Source organism: Musca autumnalis, unplaced genomic scaffold, assembly GCF_047663935.1.
Source record: "Musca autumnalis isolate F117 unplaced genomic scaffold, ASM4766393v1 scaffold_5, whole genome shotgun sequence".
Taxonomy (NCBI): domain Eukaryota; kingdom Metazoa; phylum Arthropoda; class Insecta; order Diptera; family Muscidae; genus Musca; species Musca autumnalis.
Window position 1 is genome coordinate 64608571 of NW_027412088.1, and position 23667 is coordinate 64632237.

Sequence of the window (23667 nt, forward strand, 5' to 3'; positions counted from 1 at the left end):
TAGGCAGCAATAATAGAAATGTTTTTTCCAATAGATCCTGATGATGTCTTTCGAAGAAAGACGAAATATCGATTATAATAAATAAATAAAAAAAAAAAACAACAGAAAACAAAGACCTCGAGCTCGGTTTAATTAAACATATTAAGATTAATTATATAGGAGATATATGTGTAGCAATTTGAACTGATTTCTATATAATATGGTACACTTATAATTAGACAAAACTCAATCACACATTCCAAATTTCATCAAAATTTAACAGCAAATACGTCAAATCTGCCGAAAATATATATAGGAGCTATATCCAAATCTGAACCGATTTCGATATAATTTGGCGCACTTATTTCTAGACCGAGTTGGGTCACACATTCCAAATTTCATCAAAATCGGAAGTATACAGCTTGTTTGCTGCAGCAAATACGTCATTTCGGCCGAAAATATATATGGGAGCTATATCTAAATCTGAACCGATTTTGATGTAATTTGGCACATTTATTTTCAGACCGAATTTAGTCACACATTCCGTATTTCATCGAAATCAAACATATATAGCGTGTTTGGTGGGGGAAATACCTGAAATCGGGCGAAAATATATATGGGAGCTATATCCAAATCTGAACAAATTTCGATATAATTTAGCATACTTATTTCTAGATCGAATTCAGTCACACATCCCAAATTTCATCACAATCGGACCTATATAGCGTGTTTGGTGCAGCAATACGTCAAATAGAACGATAATATATATGAGAGCTATATCAAAATCAGAACGGATTTCGATATAATTTAGCACACTTATTTGTAGACCGAATTCAGTGACACATTCCAAATTTCATCGAAATCGGACATATACAGCGGGTTTGGTGCAGCAAATGAATGAAATCGGCCGATAATATATGTATATGAGAGCTATATCCAAATCTGAACCGATTTTCACCAAAAGCAATAGCGTTCTTCCTATGGCTAAACAAATTATATTTCCCAATTTTCAGCTAAATCGGACGAAATATGCGACCTGTACGTTGCGAACAAAAATACATGGATAGACGGACGGATATGCTTAAATCGACTCAGAAAGTGATTCTATGTATATCCCTAAAAACAAAAATAAATATTTTTCCAAAAACAGAAGTTTGGTTGTAGATCGAACGAATTTGTATTCGAATCGTCTTAGTGAAACAGACCATAAATTCAATTATTAAAAAATTGAGTACATCTAATTCTCTAAAAATAGCATTTAAACGTTTACCTAAACCTTTATGTACCAAGAAACGAAAATTTTTATCTCTCCACAAAAGTAAGACATTAATTTGTATATTCTTTTTTAAATGGAAATTTAACTTTCAAATGAAATGTATTTTTAATTAATTCTCTTTCGAGTTGAGCTGTAATGACCTAAGAGATGCAATGAAAAATTAGAATTTCGCCGAAGTCCCACACATTCAACCATTATGCTACGTTTCAAGGTGTGGTTAAGGCCGACCATCAGGCTTATTAGAATTTTTGTTAGTGGGTAAACGAAAGCTTAGCTTGGAAATAGGATTTTTGTTTGTTTACCAATATACTTATATTGATCCTTTCATTGGAATATCATATAGATTTATTTGGTGATTTTAAATTAAATTGTATCCTTTTTGTGTGGAATATACCGAATAACGTTCATTGGATATTATCTCTTTTTTATTAGCTGAATTTATAGGTAAAATACCTGCATGCAAATCAGGTATCTTTGTAGAGGTAGTACACACATCATTATTACAATTTCAATGAAATATAGTTTAAACAAATCGCATACATACATACATATGGGGATTTCTGAGTGAAATCGGACACTTTTTCAAGATGAGGTTTTTGATTTCCTTTATTTTTTGCTGTGGTGATGCTGCTCATTAGCAAAATATTTTTAGTATATTTTCAGATTTTTTTGACTAACGGTTCTAGAGATATCGCGCCTTGAAAAAGTCAAATTCTGTAAAAACTACATGCAAAGAAATAGTCATAACTTCTTTAATATTCGTCCAATGTGAAAAAATCTTTTTTTGTATGCTTTGTTGTTTTATCAGCTATTGAATAAAAAATAGCAAAAAAATTTGTACAGTGGGCTTGGATGCTATTTTCGCGATTTAATATTTAAAATCAATTTTTTTATATTAAACTACGTTTAATTACAAAACTTTTATGTCCTATGTGGTAATGGGATTCGGACGATTACTATTTTTTCTGAATTTTTTAAAATTTGTCAATACAATTACTCCTTTATACCAGTGTGAAACATTTGTTATTTTACACAAAAAATACAAAATTAAATTTGTTTAACATTTGTTTTGATGCTTTATTTACGAATTTATCTTAAAAGTCTTAAAAAACGCTACATTTTTCGATTTTGAAGATGGTTTAGCAATTCTTGTATTTAACAATTATTGTATGACTGAATGGCGTTTTTTGTGCCCGCGATAAGTTTAGCCACTTCATATCTCAAATTTAACTCCTCTTTCAAATTAAAATAATAATCTTCTTGAGAAAATCTCTCTTTAATAATTGGTAGATTATTTGGCTCAGATGCCCATTCATGTAATTCCCAAACCGTGGTTATTTTATTATCAATTTATTTAGCTTATTGTCCGGCTGGTACACTTATTGCTAATACATTTTCAGAATAGAAAAATTACGCACTTTTTAAGATGTTTAAGATAAATTCCTAATTAAAACAACAAAACCAATATAAAAAATTTTTATTTTATATTGTTTTGGTAAAATAACAAATGTTTCACTCGGGTATAAAGGAAAAATTGTATTGAAAAACTTAAAAAAATGCAGAAAAAATAGTAATCGTCCGAATCCCATTACCACATAGGACTTAAAATTTTTGTAATTGAACTTAGTTTAATACAAAAAAAAATTAAAGAAAGTCGAAGGGGTCGAACATCTTTAAAAATTGATTTTAAATATTAAATCGCGAAAATACCTTCCAAGCCTACTGTGCAAATTTTTTTGTTTTTTTTTTTTTTTATTAAATAGCTAATAAAACAGGAAAACATACAAAAAAGATTTTTTTCAAATTGGACCAATGTTAAAGAAGTTATGAGTATTTCTTTGCATGTAGTTTTAACAGAATTTGATTTTTTCAAGGCGCGATATCTCTGGAACCGTTAGATAAAAAAATCTGAAAATATACTTAAATGTTTTGCTAATGAGCAGCATCACCACAGCAAAAAATTAAGGAAATCAAAAACCTCCTCTTAAAAAAGTGTCCGATTACACTCAGAAATCCCCATATGTATATGAGAGCTATATCCAAATCTGAACCGATTTTCACCAAAAGCAATAGCGTTCTTCCTATGGCTAAAGAAATTATATTTCCCAATTTTCAGCTAAATCGGACGAAATATGCGACCTGTACGTTGCGAACAAAAATACATGGATAGACGGACGGACGGATATGCTTAAATCGACTCAGAAAGTGATTCTATGTACATATATCCCTAAAAACAAAAAAAAAATATTTTTCCAAAAACAGAAGTTTGGTTGTAGAACGAATTTGTATTCGAATCGTCTTAGTGAAACAGACCATAAATTCAATTATTAAAAAATTGAGTACATCTAATTCTCTAAAAATAGCATTTAAACGTTTACCTAAACCTTTATGTATCAAGAAACCAAAATTTTTATCTCTCCAGAAAAGTAAGACATTAATTTGTTTATTCTTTTTTAAATGGAAATTTAACATTCAAATGAAATGTATTTTTAATTAATTCTCTTTTGAGTTGAACTGTAATGACCTAAGAGATGCAATGAAAAATTAGAATTTCGCCGAAGTCCCACACATTCAACCATTATGCTACGTTTCAAGGTGTGGTTAAGGCCGACCATCTGGCTTATTAGAATTTTTGTTAGTGGGTAAACGAAAGCTTAGCTTGGAAATAGGATTTTTGTTTGTTTACCAATATACTTATATTGATCCTTTCATTGGAATATCATATAGATTTATTTGGTCATTTCAAATTAAATTGTATCCTTTTTGTGTGGAATATACCGAATAACGTTCATTGGATATTATCTCTTTTTTATTAGCGGAATTTATAGGTAAAATACCTGCATGCAAATAAGGTATCTTTGTAGAGGTAGTACACACATCATTATTAAAATTTCAATGAAATATAGTTTAAACAAATCGCATACATACATACATATGTATGATTGTAGTTATGTATTGTGAAATAAATATGATTCCTGTCGTTTTTTGATTTCCACAGGCATATGTGTGTAAACAAAAGACCTTTTGATCGTATTAAAGCACATAGGGTAAGATAAATCCATTCACTATAAGCTGTGTCACAACAAAAGAAAAATAAAAACAAACATTTTTGAATTATATGAAACCCCTATTATGAAATTTGCTTTTATATCAAACAACTATTCAAAAAGAGACTCTATTTAAGGACAAATATTTATAGGTTTCCTATCATATGCACACTTTTTGGATACCAATGATAATCATACGAAGGGGAAATATTTTATTATTAACATTGCCAAACGTACAGTATAGAAATAAAAATAGGTAAAAAAAGTTAAAAGTTAAGTTAAACGGTTTTATGTTAAACATACATTGCAATGTTTAAGATAAATGTACTAAAAACCAAAAAATAATAAAATAGATACAGTCGTGGGAATTATAAACATATGCATAGACTAGACTAAAATAAAACCGTGGGGCACGTCAATTGTCTACAATCGTTGATTAAAATGTTCGTTTTGTAATGTTGTAATGTGTGTTTTGTAATATTGTAACGTGATAAGTAGGGCTAGAATGTGCAAACAAGCTAGCAAGCTCGATTATAAGCGAGTTTTAGGGTTTCATAGTGGTGAGCGAGTAGTACTTTGTCGATTAAAGACAAACTACGAGCAGTGAAACGATTCCTCGCCAGCCAGCAGTGTGAATGTCCAACGATAAACTAGTTGAAACATCACTTTTATTTACATGGAGTGTATAACTATTGGAATTTCCATGAGCAAGAAAATAGTAAATAATTTCCGATTGTTTGAGTGGAGTATTCCCCCATTGGCTCAACTTCATTTATTACCCTCTATTACAGAGAGCAATGTTTTTCAAAACGAACTGACAGTGTTGCAAAATTTTACTGATCGCTACCAATATCATGATTTCATCCCGGCGAAGGGAATTATCAATTGGCTTCTCAGTTTTTGAAATGATGCCTTTTTAGCGAAAAACCGAACTCTTTAAGTGCCTAGAATTCTCATATGAATGAAAATCACACTCACTTTTCGGCTTTTCCAAAGAAACACCAAAATCAAAATATTTTGCAACATGTCAGCACGTATCAACTAAGAATTCTTCGAATTCTGTGAGTTGAAAAGAACACCAACACAGTTGCCTGTGAGGTTGTTATTGGAATTTTGTTTTTAACAAAGCTCCATTCATTCGCCCGTGCCTCGGCTGTTTTTTGTTTGTTTTGTTTATTGTTGAAGTTCAATCTCATTTTCGATTGTTTGAGTGGAGTATTCCCCCATTGGCTCAACTTCATTTATTACCCTCTATTACAGAGAGTAATGTTTTTCAAAACGAACTGACAGTGTTGCAAAAGAGTTCGGTTTTTCGCTAAAAAGGCATCATTTCAAAAACTGAGAAGCCAATTGATAATTCCCTTCGCCGGGATGAAATCATGATATTGGTAGCGATCAGTAAAATTTTGCAACACTGTCAGTTCGTTTTGAAAAACATTACTCTCTGTAATAGAGGGTAATAAATGAAGTTGAGCCAATGAGGGAATACTCCACTCAAACAATCGAAAATGAGATTGAACTTCAACAATAAACAAAACAAACAGTAAATAATTTACTCATCGTCTGCGGGCCAACTGCCTAACGACGAATTAAACGATTCTTCTATCGCACATTAAGTCGATAATTTGTAGACAATTGACGTGACCCACGGTTTTATTTTAGTCTAGTCTATGCATATGTTTATAATTCCCACGACTGTATCTATTTTATTATTTTTTGGTTTTTAGTACATTTATCTTAAACACTGCAATGTATGTTTAACATAAAACCGTTTAACTTAAAAAGTTTTTTACCTATTTTTATTTTCTAGTTTTTAGTTTTTATTTCGCATTCTGTTTAATTCATTTAGTGCTTCATTATTGCAAGGTTTCTTGCCCGCTAGTTTATTGCAGTCCAACTCCTCTATACGTAGTCCCTGCAAAGATCTTACTCTACTAAGAGCCACGTAGGCTTGACCTTCTTCAAACAGTTTCGCACCTAAGTATACGACTGCGTGATCCACAGTGCTGCCCTGCATTTTATGGATTGTAGAAGCCCATGATAGTATTAAACGCAACATTCTTCTTTCAGCCGTCCCGTAATTGTACTTAGCTGGAAACTGTATGGCTTTCGGGTGTATAAGATGTACTGTATAGTGCACTGTATTCTTCTTGTCAAGCCCTTTTATTTGATACCCATGTTGATGGAATTGATAAAACCTAAGTTATCTGCCATTTTGTAGAGACCGCCATCTTGGATTTTAATTTTATATAGTACATTGTATTCTACTGGTTGAGCACTTTCATTTGATACCCATATTGATGGGATTGATAAAACCTACGTTATCCGCCATTTTGTAGCGGCCGCCATCTTGGATTTAAATTTTTTATAGTATATTGTTGTTGAGCTTGTTGAGCCCTTTCATTTGATACCCATATTGATGGGATTGATAAAACCTACGTTATCCGACATTTTGTAGCGGCGGCCATCTTGAATTTATAATGATAATGAATAAACATAATTGTATTGTCACCAAAATCCAAAGTGTATACAAAATTTAAGATTAATCGGTTGACAGGAAGAGGGTGAAATTTGAATTACTAAATTTGACCCAAGAATAAATAATAAATAAAACCATTTAAAAAAAAATTAGAATTTTAAGACTTTGATAGATAGACAAAAGTTCTAAAAATCTTCTACATATATAAGACCATCTAAAAGTCTTCTGTGGACAGAGAATTTTCTAAAAGGTCTATAGACAGAAGAGCATCTGAAGCTTAATAGACAATGTTCTAAAGGGATTCTGTACATTCAAGTTTTTCTGAACACTTTTCCAGCTTAGTGTAAACCAAGGTTTCGGAGTCGAGGTATTTTTGGCTCGACTCCGACTCCAGACCAATTTTTTTCACGACTCCGACCCTGGGTCGTCTCCGAGGGTAAATTCCTATACCTCTAAAATTAATAAAATGTGCACAAATTTTTAATTTTTTCATATATTTGGGCAGTAGTATTTAGAAAGGACATCCGTTCGAATACAATACTCAACTACAGAACATAAATATGAAGTAAAATTCATATCTAAATATTTTCTGCTGAACCTTTCATTGGAAAATAGCAACAAAATACAAGCTAGAAAGTATTTGTCGGTTTTGCCAATTTGTTGCATGACAATATTCTGGAAGGAACTTTTATCCGTCAGAAAATATGTGGAAATGAAGGAGCATTACAAATCATAAGGACTACACGCAGTAAAAATTATAAGCAATACATGACAAGGGTTTAAAATGGATATAAGCCAACAGTTTAGAGTTCTTCCAGAGCCTTAAGAGGTGACACCCTGGCAAAAAAAAAACCAATAAAAACCCTTTCTCATGATTTTTTCGAAGACACCCATGCCAAAAAAAGCCAAATAAAAACCCATTTCATGACTTTTTCCGAAGAAACCAACGAAAAAGAACTTTTTTCCTTCATCTTAAAGACTTACTAACTTAATCTGCTTTCTGAATTTTTTTTTGAAAAATGTTATGTATGTCGGTAAGAAAATGAATGAGTACGAAACACTACCAAATTTGAGTGTGTTTTTCAAATTAGTTTTTTGTTTTGAAGCAATAGCAAAGAAAGTAAAATTTCGAAAACTAAAGTTTGGTTGTGTTTCATGCGCATACATTTTTGTTTTGAAATACATAAACAGGCTGCAAGAAGTTTTGTGCAAATGACCGCGGTGCCAACTCTAGCTCGAAAACTAATAATCCGATTGTCATATATTTTCGTGGACTTATCAAGGGCATCAAAATCTAATCCTTCATCAATCGATTTTGTAAAAAATATTTGATTTTTAGGAAATGGCGGACCGAAAAAACAAAATTTCAATTTTTGGCTTTACAAAATGACGTTTATGGCCATAAAACAGGCAAAAAAAAAATTTGAAAAATAAAATCAATCGATGAATTACTAGAGTAACATTTTTGCAAAATTTTTTAACGTAGAAAGTCTGATATTGTGTTTCCTTTTCAGTTCAAGAACAAAAAGGACATGATCTACAAAAGTATTCTTCATTCTATTTATCTGAAAACATTTCATCTCAAAATGATGAATCAATATCACCAAACAAAGATATAAAGCAAAGATATAAAACTTCATAACTCAGAAACTTCTGCTATGTGTCCTTTAGAGTTCTCAATATATTCAATATTGGCTTTCATTCCCAACGTGAATTTTTTAACTCCAGACCTTTCACAGTGTAATCAGTAAAATTTCCCATAGGGAAGACCTTCATAGGAGTCCAACAGGTCCTTTAATAGAAGACAAGGATGACATCTCACAAAAGACAAGATAAGAAGATCAGTAGTTTTTTGTCAGAAGATCACTAGACCTTATATAAAAGACGTTAAATGTCCAATTATAATTCGATTGTCATAGCACTTTACTTTTGCTTGAAAAAAATTAATGGATCAATTGGACCAACAAATATTCTGGGCATACATTTTATAATCAAATTAGAGATGAAAAGAATAGACTTCAAAGGACAGTAAATATCCTGTGATTCGTCCTCTAAATTTGTATAGTATACCGTTTGCTTAAATATGTTCTTCTAGCTCCTTTTTAAAATTAATAATGATTTTTGAAAAAAAAAATGGTGTCCAGAATTTAATGTTATATTTCTAATTGTAGAAAAAATTGCCCGGAGGCGGAGTCGAGTTATTTTTTTCGACTCCGACTCCAGCAAAATTGCTGGACTCCGACACGTAGACTCCGACTATGAAACCCTGGTGTAAACTATGACTTCCTCGATGACTTTCTTAAGATGTATTTATGGCCTAAATGCCCTCTATGGTTTTCTATGTACCGAGTGGCTTCTTAAGGTACTCTATTGAAATGCCCTCTATGGTTTTCTATATACCGAGAGGCTTCTTAAGGTACTCTATTGACAGAACACCTTCTTAAGGTTCTCTGTGGATAGACAACCTTCTAAAAGTCTTCTACAGACAGATTATAATGACGGATGACATTCCAAAGGTCTTCTATAAACAGAAGACCTGCTAAAGTTCTTCTATATACAGAGGACTTTCTAATGTTCTTCTGCTAACAGAATAACTTCAAAAGGTCTTCTATTGACAGAAGACCTTCTAAAGGTCTTCTATAAACAAAGGACTTTTAAATAGTCTTCTACTGGCCGCAGACCTTCTAAAGGTTTTCAATAGTCAGAAGACCTTATAAAGTTCTTCCGTAGAAAAAAGGCATCTAAAGATCTTCTATATACAGAAGACCTTCTAAAGGTCTTTCAAACAGGACCTTTTAAAGGTCTTCTGCAGATAGAAGACCTTCTAAAGATCTTCTACAGACAACAGACATGTTAAAGGTATTCTATTGACAGAAGTCCATCTAAAGGTTTCTATAGATAGAAGTCCATCTAGAGGTTTCTATATACAGAAAGCCTTAAGGTCTAACCTTCTTAAGGTCTTCATTTAACAGAAGACCTTCAAAAGATCTTCTATTAATAGAAGGCCTTCTAAAGGTCTTATATTGACAGAACATATTCCAAAGATCTTCTATTTACAGAAGACCTTCTAAGGGTATTTTATTGAGAAAATGATTTCTAAAGGTCTTCTTAGGTCCTTCTATAGAGAAAAAGTCTTCTAAAATTGTGCTTCATACAGAAAAGCTTGTAAAGGTTTTTTATGTTTTAGTGGTTGTTTCGTTGAATTTTTAAAGTTGTGATATATGTAAACCAAAAACCATAGAAATATTAAAAATACATTTCAACTTTCGATTTTGACCTTGATTATGAAGTTTAATAGGTTTGATGTGTTCACAATTGTTTTTCTGCAACAGCGAAAAACTCAAAACATGGGTTAAAACGACACCTGTCTTCTGTCTTTGGTTTTCTATCACACACCGGTGTAAGAATAGATGTCTAAATGACAATATTGGTCCAATATATTATCGGGTATGTGAATGTGCCGATTATTTTTAATTAAGTAACGTCAATTTTCAATTATTTTACATGTGGCAATTCAATATATCCCTTACGAAATGACATCTGTTTCTGCATTATATATCCTGAATATACGCCATATATATGACGCGCTCATATTGTGGTTTGATTAGCATCATTTTGCATTTTAAATGAATCCAATTGACTGAAGCAAATTAACAGATGTTATCACATACATTGCTTACCCTCGCCTAACCTACTTCACCTTTTTGGCGACAGTCGCAACAAAATGTCATTGACATAGTTAGCCTAGTGTGGTTAACTGGCTGGCTGGTTGGCTCGCTGGCGGGTTGCACTCATTTATCTATCTATATATATAAATGAGCTTGGTGATAAGTGATTGACTGACTGACTGACTCATCATCAACGCCCAGCCAAAACGGCTAAAGCTAGGAGCTTGAAAATTTACCAGTGGGTCACTGTTGATGCAAATGTGCGAGATAAGGCCGGGTTTTAGAAAATTCGTCCTGGAACCACAAAAAATAACAACAACAAAAATCCTTATTTTTCATTACTATTACGTACTTATTCACTTAGTTGGCCCTCTGCAAGACATGTGTCAAATTAACAATGCTATAACTTCTTGATATCGTAAGAGATCACACATAATTTCAAATTTTGTAGTTTACTTCTAGGCGCACTTATTTTATCGCAAACCACTAAATAATAGAAAGACAAAGACAAACCGATCCTGATTTTGTTTTCACATAACAGGTGTCGCACAAAAGATTTTCATTCGTTAAAATCCAGTTAGAAAAAATGATTACAAACGATGCATTTATAACAATTTTGATTTTCAATTTAAAATTAAAACAAAAATTCTTTCAATAAATAATGTTGGGTTTGTTGAACAAATGAGTTGCTGTTGAAGACAACATTAGGGGAATAAATTCAGAAATCGGCCAGAAATAACAACAACTAAAAACTGTATGGACTTGACTTTTTTAGTAATAACTAAATGTTTGCAAATCAATGAAAGTGCAATAAATAGGTGCATATTACCACGATTTATTTGCAATTAAGAATTTTATCGTCTATGTACATCTCCAGTCATAACTATTCAATTTTCAATTTCAAAATCTGTAATTTGAAGAAATGGCTAAATAATTAATGAAATCAATAAAAGGTCCCAAACCAGAGACAAAAGATTGGTTCTGTAATTGAAAACGATTTGGGAGTATGTGTGTTACGTGAAAAGGCAGAAACGTATTACATAACAAGTATTCATCACGAAGGGTTAGGAAAAAGTTCTCTCCCCGCAAAATATAAAGGAACGAATCAGATTTGCTACTAAGAAAATTTCAAGCCCGTTAAAGTACTTTGATGACGTTATATTTCTGATGAGATGAAAATTATGTTGCACTATTACGACGGAACCCAAAAAATATGGCGCAACCCTCTCACAGCCCTGGAAAATAAAAATGCAATACATATTGTAAAGTTCGGAGAACTGTAAGTTATGGTAAGGGCATAGACAAATGAAGTGTATAGACAAAGCATTACTCATGTTGAGTGCTGTCAACAGACTCAAACCAAAATACTTAACATTTTTCGAAGTCGATTTTTGAGAAAAATTGCAAGATTTTCTTTTACATCTGAGGATGTCGATTCCGTCAAAAACTAACCCCATACAGTTTTTGTTAGAAGAAGATGTTTTAAAAATTGTGTTTTTAATTGAGTTGTTCTGTTTGCAATTAAGAATTATTATGGCGTTCTTGGTATATAGAAATGTAGAGTCTATAACTTTTCGTCACTAAATAATTTAGGAAATCAATAATAGACCACAAACCAGAATCAAATTTTGGTTTTGTAATTGAAAACGATTTTGGAATATGTGCGTTACGTGAAAAAGTCAGAAAAGCATTATCACGAAGGGATAGGAAAAACCACTGCTCTCCCCGTAAAATATAGGGAAACGAATTTTCTACAGAGAAGATTTCAAGCCCTTTAAAGTACTTTGATGACGTTATATTTTCTAATGAGACGAACATTATGTTGTATTATTACGAGGGGACGCAAAAAGTATGGCGCGAACTTCTCTATAACGAACTTCCCAATAACGAATTTTTCTCTATAACGAAGAAATATTGAAAACACAGTTTTTTCAGTCCATGCTCACCTATTTTAACCTCTATATAACGAACTTCCCTATAACGAATACTTCTCTATAAAGAATTTTTTTTTAAGCACAAGTTATATTTCCCACACAAAATAACCTCCCTATAACGAATTAAAAAACAATATCTTTCAACAGCGCTCTTATTGAAGTCCACTTTATTTTTACATTGCGCACACAATGTGTCAAAACAAAACAGTGGTTTATGAGGAAAAATATCAGTTAAAATATTTTTTGTGGTGATCGAACGCAAATTACGATAAAATTGTAGAGATCAGCAAATTTATCATTTGGTTTTGTTTAGATTCGAAGACTGATGAATCGTGCAATATGTTTTGAATTGCCTTTTCTTTCCCAGTTTAAGAAATAGTTGCGAAACAAAGTTCCCGATCATATTTGTTTTCCCACTGCTCATTGGGATGCCTTTTTTGATGAAGCAAAGTAGATTAAGGGGTATTATCAATTTGTGTATTTGTATGTAACATGCAAAAGGAAACGAAATAGGACAATGGTTCCTTTCGATGATCTACATAGCATCACATTCTGAGTCCATTTATACGTGCCCGTCCATCCGTTAATGCACTTTTGTCGCATTTATTATCCTATCCGGGTTAAAATTTATGATGGTCGCAATTTTGACCAAAGGACTATAGCCATTGCTTTTGACGAGAATAGGTTGAGATTTGGATATAGCTCCCATATATTCTCCCGATTCCGTATATTCTATCCACCAAACAACTATTTTAAAACAAATGTGTAATGAAATCTGTTTAGTAGTGCGATTCACAAACTAATTTTGTGAGTTACCGACAAGTGTCGTTCAAATTAAAATGCTTATAATTTCGGTAATTACCGAAAGAATATGTGGTAATACCTTAAACTGTCGTACTTTACTGGTTACATAATTTGTAAATAGGAACGGGTGAAACTATACTCTGAATTTTAATTTATTTATTTATTATCCTCCTTTATATTCGTGTAAATTCTCCGCTAACGAAGTAGCGGGCACTTGCTAGTTTCATTCTATATTTGACACATTTACATGTAAACGACTCAGTTGTTTGTGGTGCTCTTAAGTTTGCTTCAAGGGAGAAGAAAAACATTCTTGCAATGAATCCCATTAGAACGTAACTACATAGATATTAATGTTTACTACTATGTGTAAGTGTGTGGTTGGGTGGTGTACGCCTAGTTGTATATACAAGAATGACTGTTTATACTACAAAATCACATTGGGGTTTGTAAGGCGTAAAGGATAACGACTTCTTAGGTTGTGTTCTGCTCTGTTTTAAATTTTTATGCGTTTTTAAATATGTTTTTTCAAGTTATGTTGAACACTTTCCACTGAAAAGATATGTAGATATAAAAATAATATTTTAAGCAGGTAAACAGTGTTGTGATCTGTTTTATATGCATTATTATGCCACCGTTACACCTTACCCACACCAAAACAATGTGGTGAAAGCATTGCCATGTATTTTGTAAAAATACTGTAAATAACAACTCTCTCCGCTTTTATATAAAATATTTTTATTCTAATGCGCAAAACAATGAATATTTTAGAACATTCCAATGAAAATAAAAATCGAACCAATTTGAATATCCTCGTTGTATTGTATTCAGAAAATTTAGATCGCTTTAAACAATAAAACAAGATTTTGGAAGATTTTATGGGCAAAGGATTTCATAGGATACTTTCTAATTTTCCTTTTGGAAGTCGTCAACATAGAAAAACATACAGGATTAGGGTTATGATTTTTCTTTACCTATTTTCTCAAAAATGATTTTCTGTTGCATGAATGAATGAACATTTGCTTATAAATGACAAAAAACCTTTATTACATCTAAGTATTAAAAAACACTTTCTCATTATATTTTTCTAAAAAAATACTACGAAAGAAAAGAAAATTCTCGAACAAATATTTCCTGTTACACAAATGAATGAATGAATCAACGCGGTGCGCCGGAACTATTTTTAAACGAAAGGGGGGTTTCACCTGGAATGTTTATGCGGATTCTGAAAGTACAATGTTCATAGAAAAGAAAAAACAAAAAGGAAAATTGCCAGATGAATTTTTAAATTAAAATTTTACTTGGAAACAGCAAGCCATATTGAAATAGGACTAATAAAATGTTGTAGAGAATTTACACTGTTTCAAAATTTTCTTTAGTCCCAATTCGCCTCTTATATGTGGGCTATATTATTTATACCCACAATTCGTGGAATGTCGTAATTTCATATCGATGGGTAAATACAAAATTTCAACCACCTTGGTGTGATAATGGGGCCAAAACATTGAAAATACCGAAATTCAGGAGGTACCGTTCTATGAGTTGTGAAGCCTCAAAGTAGACTAAAAACTAATTTTCAGCCATTTCGCTGTGATAATGAGACAAGAACCTTAAAAATACCGAAAACCAGGAATTAATTTTCTATGCGAACTAAATGAAATGGATCTGTATTGACACATTTCTGGGGAAAATTTTTGCGACGCCAAAAAGTCCCAATTTTAGCCATTTGAGTGTGATATGAGGCTAAACCCTTTAAAATACACAAAATCGGGATGTACCGTTCTGTGTGGGCTACATCAATACTTGGATCTGTAGTGACAAATTGCTGTAGAAAAGTTTTGTGGCCACAAGGAAGACTAAATGATAAATTTCAGACATTTTGGTGTGAAAATGAGGCTAAATCCTAGAAAATATCGAAAATCGGGAGGTACCGGCCCGTGTAGCTGTAATAACAAAATTCTGGGGAAAAGCTTTCTGGCCTCAAAGGAGACAAATTACCCATTGTCTGCCATTTCAGCGTGGTAATGAGGCTAAAACCTTGAAAAAATCGAAGGGACCGTTCTGTGGGGCCTACTTAAAAAACGTGGACCTGCATGATAAATTTCTGGTGGAAAGTTTTGTAAACCTGAAGAACTAAGAATAAAACTGGCTTTAACTTTACATTTACGGTTATTAGTTGTCACGACACTTCTCCGCAAAAAATTGGAAACTTAAGTCCATGTTTTGGTATAGTTTCCATATAACGATACATCCCGATTTTCGGTATTTTGAGGATTTTAGCTAAAATTTTTAAAGGAACTAGCTGTAATTTGACATTAGAGGTTCTCAGGGGTACCTTCGGATTTTCCATATCTTGCGGTTACAAAACTTTTCCACCAAAAATTTTAAAAATATGTCCACAGTTTGATATAGACCCGGCATAAAGGTGCCACCTGACTGAACACACTTTTAAGATTAGATTAGATCTATTAGGCATTTGGGGCATTCGTGATCGAAAAAGTTTGAACATTAAGTTGTGAACAGGAAATTCGATGAACACTTCATCTTGCGTTAAAGCTAAAATTTAGGCTCTTTTTTCGGAACCTAGTGGGTTATCTCATTCCTTTTGAAAACATACCTTCGTAGTTATTGATTTTAATGATACCATTTTTGCGATTTTCAAATCATTAACTAAAAACTATATTATCACTCAAACCAATAGTCGTACTACCGACAATTTGCTCTAATCCTGTAGACAGTTATACTTACCCTAGGTAAATGTCTGGAGAAATATTCGAAAATTGTGTATGCCAAAATGATCCTAAAAGACATGTTTCCTAAAAAGCGATTAAGGGAGACACTTAGTCGTTTCATGCGGAGAACAATCGTATTGCATTTTTGTATCAAAATAGTCCTTTAAGATTAAACCCTAATACTACGTTAAAAAATTATGTTATGTTATGCTCGGGTCACATTTGGACCCACACCATCTTATTGACCAAATGCAAATGTTTAGTTTTTTAAAAGCTTTTTAATATTAATCGAAGTCTATATATCTCAACAATTCATGTACTAAGAACTTGAAATAATATTCCACTACTAAGAAACACGGAGATGCTAAAACGTAGTAGCAGATTTAAAGTAAATTCGAATTTTACGTGCATAAATAACGTATGAGTGTTAGATAAGTTCCTTTTAATTTGACTTCATACGCACAAGTGCACCGAAAACAAAACCAATAATGGTCATTTTCCAAAAAGAGTATCATTCACCAAAAATAAATAAATAAAAGAAAAGTTTAAAAACAATTTCTTTTGTAATCCAATGACACAGCTACGAAGTCCTTGTTTGAAAAAGAAATGTAATATCCTTCTTCATATCGTATATCTGCGTATCTATATTTAGGTTGTCGTCACAAAAAAGTTGGCATTTAGTTTTAGAAAAATGTCCAAAATCTAATATGAAAATATTCGACACTGCACTGCAGGTCTTCAAGTTTTGGTAGTTGCTCAAGTTTTCTTTCAAATAAATTGTGTTATATTAGTTTACTTGAGTTACACTTTGGTAGGTTAGGTTAGGTTCAGGATGCGCAGCTGCCATGTTGGCAGCTACTCCACTCGGAGACCTTGAGGTCCATTGTGATCATCCAAACTATTAAATTATGTGTGTTGTAGAGGTGAAAGATGTTGTATTGATGTGTGGTTTGGGCTATTTGATTGTATATGCTGGATATGGCTATGTGTGTTGATGTTGGTTGAGTTGTAGATGGCGATGATATGTAACTGATGTGAAGATAATGGTGGTGTGGAAGACAAGTGATGTGGTGCCTGTTGTGGATAGAGCTATGTGGTGCTGTGTGACTGTGGGTGATGATATAAGTCTGTTGATGTGCTGTGCTTCTAGATGGTGATGATGTGTAACTGATGGCTATATGGTGATTTGTGCATTCAGGTGATGACAAGGAGATATGTTATATATCTGTAGATGATGATACGTGGCTATTTAGATGATGATAGTGTATGTGAAGGTATTGGTGATGTGGAGGACAAGTGATGTGGTGCCTGTTGTGGATAGAGCTGTGTGGTGCTGTGTGCCTGTGGATGATGATATAGGTCTGTTGATGTGATGTGCTGTGTGGGAGGAAAGTGATTAGGTTGGAAAGGTTGGACAGGAAGGGAAGCGGAAGTTGGTATGACAAGAGAAAAGAGTAAGAATAATTAGAATGATTAGTGACTGTATTGGAGAAGTCAGGTTATTTAAAGAGGGAAGATAGTTTAGTATCTAACTACGATTTAATTACTAATGGTTTTAGGTCTGTGTTGGCCTGCCCCAGAGCATCTTAAGGCTCTTGCAGTAAACCACCAACACTGTGGGGTCAATAGAGGCGAAGTAGGAAAGAGATTCAATCACATGTTCACCAAATAGTCTATGTCTTTTGACCATCAGTCTAGGACACCTACATAGAAGGTGCTCGATTGTCTCCGTTTCCTCCTCATCGTCACATAACCTACAGTACTCAATGTTATTGCTATCCCACTTGCAAGTCATGGATCTTATTCCGCAGTGACCGGTTATTACCCCCACAGCGGTTCTGATTTCAGATTTGCACAGCGAGAGGAGGGACGAAGTTCTACGCCGTGAGATAACCGGCCAGATTGACTTAGATACCTTACAACCAGGCACATCCTGCCAAACTTTAACGGTTTCCTCTGCGTAGAGCTTACTGAGTTTGTCGAGGAAGAAGCAGAGAGGTGGCTTGACACTATCCTCTACCGTGAGGTCCGAGGATTGGGATCCTCTTCTAGCCAGTTCATCAACTATCTCGTTTCCCTCAACATTGCAATGCCCTGGAACCCAACAAAACCTAACAACTATGTTACATGTTTTAAGAGAGACCTGCATCTTTGAACAATCCTGGATTTAATACTGTATGACCCTAACGCTTTTAGGGCAGCCTGACTGTCCACGTAAACAGTGACTGCCTTATCTATAAGGTCCGTCATTCCCACTATTAATTCCAAGGCTTTCAAAACCGCAAAAACTTCTGCCTGAAAAACACTACAGTTATCATTAAGCTTATATGAGTTCCTGATGTCTAATTCTTCACAGAACACATCAGATCCCGTGCCTGCCTCCATCTTCGACCCATCGGTGAAGATCGACAGGCTGTCGGGAAGTGGTCTGCCTCGTGTCCACTCACTCCTGTCGGGGATTAATACGTCAGCTGTGTCAAAGTCCAGGCTTGATGAGATGTAGTCAGTCTCATCTCCCCTGGCTCTTAGTCCAATCTGGCTGCAAATCCGCTGTAGAACACTAGCATGTCTCAGATGTGAACCACGCCACAGATTTAGCTCTTTAAGCCTCAAGGCAGATCGTGAAGCTCGATACTGTACAAGTATGTCCAAAGGTTGGACGTTCAGTATGGCATTCAATGCGGCCTGAGGGGTGCTTCTTGCTTCTCCAGTAACGAGTACTGACGCAGCTCTTTGCACAGTAGCTAATTTGGACAGATTGGAATTATTGCCTAGGGCATGCCACCAAACGAGACAACCATAGGTCAGAATGGGACTGACCACTGTCCTATACAGCCAATGTATTACATGTGGTCTGAGGCCCCAGCTCTTGCCTATGGAGTTCTTGCAGGAATAAAGCGCGATTAAACCCCTCTTGGTACGCTCCTCCGTGTTCCTATTCCGTCTTAGCCGATGGTCCAGGATCACTCCCAGGTATTTCGCCTCCGTAGAGAGATCCAATCGCACTCCATCCAGCGTTGGCGGCACAAATTCGGCAATATTTCTTTTTCTGGTGAATAGTACCAGCTCAGTCTTCGCAGGGTTCACCCCAAGACCATTGTGGTGAGCCCAGCGAGAGAGCTTAACCAGCGCACCCTGCATCAGTTCCGACAGCGTCGACAAGAATTTTCCACTGATTAGTCTATCAAACTCCTTGAGTATCCCATTCACCACTAGAAGCCACAGCAGTGGAGATAAGACTCCACCTTGTGGGGTGCCCCTAGTGACTGACTTCCTTACGGAACTCTCTCCAATACTGGAATTGATCAGTCTGCTTTCCAGCATTCTGTCAATCCAGTTGATTAAGATATAGGGGACACTCAGAAGCTCTAGAGAAGAATGAATGGATTCAAGCTTCACATTATTGAACGCTCCCTCTATGTCTAGAAAAGCGGCCAATGTGTGATCAAAGTTATCCATGTTCTTCTCTATATAACTCACTACCTCATGTAGCGCTGTTTCCGTCGATTTCCCTTTCATATAAGCATGCTGAGAGCTGCTTATAAGGTCACAATTTATGTACGATCTGATCTCCAAGTCGAGCAGCCTTTCTAAGGTTTTTAATAGAAAGGAGGAAAGACTTATCGGTCTGTAGTCCTTCGGCAACGCGTGGCTTGGCTTCCCAGCCTTGGGGATATAAGTCACTGTTACCTCTTTCCACAGTGCCGGTACGTGCGACAGCAATAGACAAGCCCTAAAAATAACCTTCAGTATGGTGATCAATACCGGTGGTGCGTTCTGAAGCATCGCCGGAATGACACCATCTAGGCCAGGAGATTTGTAGGGTTGAAAAGTGCTGATCGCCCAAGAGATCCTTGAGTCACTTATCAACCTATTGACGAAGAACCTCTCATCAGGTGTATAGGTTCTGTTCGTTTCCGAGCTCGGATACGAAACAGCGTCCTTGCATCCCGGGAAATGAGTCTCTGCCAATAGATCAAGAGTCTCTAGAGCAGAGTTCGTCCACGTGCCATCATTTCGTTTGATGCTCCCAATAGGTTTGGGGTCCTTTGAGATTACCTTACGAAATCTTGCCGCCTCGTTTACTCCCTCTATCGACTCACTAAAGTTAATCCAGGAGTTTCTCTTAGCTTTCCTGACCTCACTTTTGTACTTATTGTACACTTTGGTAACTTTAAGAAAGTGTCGTTGTCTGTTGATTTGTGGTGATAGTTCGTTGGTTAATAAACTACAGTTATAGTACTTTGTCTCTGCCTCATAGCATACCCGCTGACCCGAGTGTATTTTTTTTAAATAGTGTTTTCTGATACATCTCTCTTTGTATGTTATGATGATGAAGATGGTTCTATTTTTGTGCGTTTTGATGAAGATGTTATTGTGCCTGCATAGATTTTAAGTTCGTGTTTCCATAGAAAGTTAAATTTAGCGCTCGCAATTTTCGATTAAATAAAACACTTGGTTTTTCGAAATTCAAACATTATTAACAATTCTCAAGTTGTTCGCCTAAGCCGGTTATTTTTCAACTAAAAACTATTTGATTTTTATTCTCTTCTTGTAGGGACATACAACAGACAGGAACGACATTGAATTGACACGATCAAAGCAAACAGAACGATCAAATTTTAGAAATAAGAATATTATCACAGAACAAAGCGAAGGGCAACAGTTACCGTTCTGTATGTACAAACATGCATACAGACAGAACTGACAAAACAACAGTGTTGTTGTTGTAATTGCCCATCAAACACAAAACGGACGACGAAACTAATACAGACAAATGCCTAAGCTACCCAGCAAACCAATCGTACCGATATCGTAACGAAATCGGAACAAAATTCGGACAATAACAATAATTATATGTAAAAAACAAAAGTAATCTGCTCCAACAGTTGGTAACGGGAAAAAGTTGTAAACGACCCCATCACCCAAATATCACTGATATTAGAAGTAAACGAAATGTAAATGGAAAAGAAAAATGTTCTTTCAGCGTAACGAAATATGGCTGTAACACTTGAGTATATTATTATGATGATTTAATTTTGAAAGTAGAATGAAACATATGCTGCGAGAATGTGGGTGCACGTGTAAAATATGACGTTGAAGGAAAATTAATATTTATGGAATTTCTTTGGTTGGTTCATAATAAAAGGCAAATGTTGTAAACTTAAGTATACGAAGTAGGAATATACAAGCGATATTTATCGATTTTAGGTAACTAATTTTAAGACGTCCTATGGTGAAGATGTTGGAATAATGAATTGTCATTGTTTAACAAACAAAATCTATTCTTTCATGTTCTCTGTGACGTGTATTTCTGCAAACAAACAGTCCCCTCAAAACCTTAATATTTAAAATCTCACTCAAAGCTTAGTTACTAGAATACAAACATGTTATGTTTTGGCTCTATTAAATTTACCACAAACTTTCTCTCTTATTGAGTGCTTTAAAATTATAATATACCATATTATTTACATTTTCCAAGCTAAAAAACATTAAGTGAACATTTGTTGGCATAACAAAATTAAGAGCATAAAAATCACAGTTTTTATTTATCTTTAATTATAAATGCAATCACGCTAAAATAAACATCCGATTCCCATAAATTTATGAAGAGGATAAACTGTAACTTTTATTCCCGCTACATATTCTTTGCCTCCCTCTAGCAATTTAAATACACTTTGGTAGTCATCATAGTTGGAATTGTAGGAAGTTATTAAAAAGGAATAGCGAACACAAAGAAAACAAAATTAACAAAATAAACTTACCAAAATGTTTTCGTTTTCATTATCCACCAGAGTCTATACCGAAAGCATGAATCTGTAATTGGAGGAAAGCAAATTTGTAAAGGTGAATTAACTTTAATAACAAATAAGTAAAATAATACTGAAATCGCTGGAAAAATTTTACACAACTACCAGTAGATATGTATAAAAACCGGAAATAATCAATGGTTTTGGACACAGAACAACTTCGCTATAACGAATAATGATATGGGACATAAATTTTATCGCCGAGTCCAAACGGTTTGTCTTACAACACCAGTTGTAGAGAAGTTTTTTTGTGGCTGAAATACTCAGGGAATGTAAGCCAACATTACTCTGGTTGGCACCAACTATATAAAATTCTATTTTCTAATTTTTTGTGTAATCTACATTCGGATTGGGACTCTTATGTCGAGAAGTAAATATTTGTTATATTACGTTGTAATCAGGACCGCAATAATACATTTGTTGTTGGTAGTAATCAGAGCAATGGAACGATCACGAATAATTAACAAATGGACTTCGCTTCTAGACGGTATAAAGACAGCATTTGGGGTTATATTTTGGTGTAAATATGCGAGAGCCGGGTATTTCTGAATCAACGAGGAGTAATGTGCCCAATAACACGTTTAACCGTTAGAATGACAAATTTAATGTTCGGACAATGTGGGTGTAGTTTGGACACAAGCAGTGTCTGCTACCGAACGAAACATGAATCAAACAGTGAGTGGAGAAAATTTGTCCGGTTCTTCAGCACTACAAGATGTGGTCGATGTAGAACGTGTTGAGTTTTTTCTGCCAATGAGCATCCCTGCCACATTTTTGCGAAAAGGCTTCCCAATCGCTATACATCGGGAACACGTCTTCATGTTCTAGAGAGATTGGCCTACGGAATAAACGGGAACTTCTAGATCAAATAATTTTCAAGGGAGCTTTGAATAGCATCCACATTGACGGAGTTTGCACAGGCAATACATACAAAGATATGGTCTAAATATCATTCTCGAAGACCACCCCTCATCCATCCCACCATTAGAACACTAGAACGCGAAGGAGGATTTGAATTTGAGATATTTAATGGTTAAAGTTATCGCGGGACAAGAAATTTCATTCATTAATACATGGTACAATAATTGCTAAACCATTTTCAAAATCGAAAAATGAAGAAGTTTTTATTTAATATGCTTAAGATGAATTCCTAAATAAAACAACAAAGGAAATTTTAATAAATGCAATTTTATTCTTTTGATAAAAAAAAACATTAATTTTGCACAGTGGTATATAGGAAAAATTGTATTGACAAATTTTCAACAATTTAGAAAAAAATAGTAGTGATTCGAATCGCACTACCAAGTAGGTCTTAACATTTTTCCAATTAATCCTAGTTTAATACAAAAAAAAATAATTCAGGAAAATCGAAGATTTTGATATAAATTGATTGATTGCAAAAATTGTTTCTATTATTTATTAGATAGCTGATAAAACAAATAAAGAATTAAAAAAAATTCTATTTGGACCAATTTTAAAGTACCGCTGCACTATAGATCAAAAAGACAAAAAATCGGTATAATTAAAATGTAAAATTATGACTGAAAATTATTAATAAAAAATGTACATCACTCTTTATTTCAGTAGGATGGTAACGAATACTACATTTTGGTCGCCATCATACCGAACATTTCGTGAACTACCGAAAGTATCTGCATTTTAATTCGGTAACTCGAAAAATGTGTTATAGAATTCCACTACAAGATCAAAGCGGAAAAGTCTGTCGTTATTGTTAATGTTGTATAGGAGGTAGCTGAAGATTAGGTTCGACATAGTCCTCTTTAGAATTTATTCTAATTGTGGAATAACCTTTTTATAGTTATTTTACCGACCAACCATTTTAGTTTGTCACCGGTCATTATATTAGAAGGTAAGGAGTTGCCCATTGAAAACTGTATCGTTATAAACGGAACCGAACTACCATCCTAAAACTTTCACAAG

General features: G+C 34.2%; 1 long non-coding RNA gene across 2 annotated transcripts in view; it reads right to left on the reverse strand.

Annotated features, from left to right (window-relative positions):
- Positions 1 to 23667, reverse strand: part of LOC141405197 (uncharacterized) — a 177445-nt gene that overhangs the window by 74635 nt on the left and 79143 nt on the right. For both annotated transcript variants that reach the window (XR_012413159.1, XR_012413160.1), the window contains one exon: positions 21682 to 21733. This is a non-coding gene — a long non-coding RNA (uncharacterized lncRNA). The remainder of the gene's footprint in view (positions 1 to 21681; positions 21734 to 23667) is intronic.